The sequence below is a fragment of the Phoca vitulina genome, unplaced genomic scaffold, assembly GCF_004348235.1.
Source record: "Phoca vitulina isolate PV1807 unplaced genomic scaffold, GSC_HSeal_1.0 scaffold9, whole genome shotgun sequence".
NCBI lineage: Eukaryota > Metazoa > Chordata > Mammalia > Carnivora > Phocidae > Phoca > Phoca vitulina.
The window spans coordinates 63,994,663-63,995,877 of NW_022589712.1; the positions used below are offsets into that span (position 1 = coordinate 63,994,663).

The following is a 1,215-nucleotide window of genomic DNA, read 5'->3' on the forward strand; positions in this document are numbered from 1 at the left end:
ATTCCATGCTCATGAGTTGGAAGAATTAACATTATTAAAAGATCCATACTACCCCAAACAATCTATATGATGCAATAAGTATCAAAATTCCAATGGCATTTTTCACAGAACTAGAACAAATAATACTAAAATTTGTATGGAACTGTAAAAGAGCTTGAATAGTGAAAGCAATTTTGAGAAGGCAGAACAAAGGTGGAGGTATCAAAATCCCCAATTTTAAGATACACTACAAAGCTATGCTAATCAAGACAGCATGGTACTGGCAAAAAGTAGACACACAGGTCAATGGAACAAAATAGAGACCCCAGAAATAAACCTATGTTTATATGGTCAAATAATCTATGACAAAGGAGGCTAGAATATGCAATGGGGAAAAGACAGTCTCTTCAACAAATGGTGCTAGGAAAACTGGACAACTACATGCAAAAGAATGAAACTAGATCACTTTCTTACAATATACACAAAAATAAACTCAGAGTGGATTCCTAAACGTGAAACATAAAACCGTAAAACTCCTAGAAGAAAACACAGGCAGTAACTTCTTTGACATCAGCTGTCGCAACATTTTTCTAGATATACCTCCTCAGACAAGAAAAACAAAAGCCGAGACCTAGTTTGCGGCGACATGGCTAAACGCACCAAGAAGGTCAGAATCGTGGGTAAATATGGGACCGTTATGGTGCCTCCCTCAGGAAAATGGTGAAGAAGATTGAAATAAGCCAGCATGCCAAGTACACTTGCTCCTTCTGTGGCAAAACCAAGATGAAAAGACAAGCTGTGGGGATCTGGCATTGTGGCTCCTGCATGAAAACCATCGCTGGTGGCACCTGGACCTACAACACCACTTCTGCTGTCACAGTGAAGTCTGCCATCAGAAGACTGAAGGAGTTGAAAGACCCCAGAAGTTTCACCATTTGAAACATTGCTAGCCTATAATAAATAGGTTAATTTATGTAACAAAAAAAAGAAAAGAAAAACAAAAGCCAATATAAACTATTGAGACTACACCCCCAAAAAGGTTTTTGCATGACAAAGGAAACCACCCACAAAATGAAAAGGCAACCTACTGAATGGGAGAAAATGTTTGCAAATGCTATTTCTGATATCAGTTAATATCCAAAATGTATAATGAACTAACTCAACACCAAAAGAAAAAATAATTAAATTAAAGTGGCGGAGGACCTGAATATTTTCCCAAAGGAAACATAACACATG

The 1,215-nt window shown here is 37.4% G+C and overlaps 1 pseudogene; it reads left to right on the forward strand.

Annotated features, from left to right (window-relative positions):
- The first annotated feature begins 625 nt into the window (after nt 1-625).
- Nucleotides 626-918, forward strand: LOC116634287 (annotated as a pseudogene).
- Nucleotides 919-1,215: the final 297 nt, after the last annotated feature.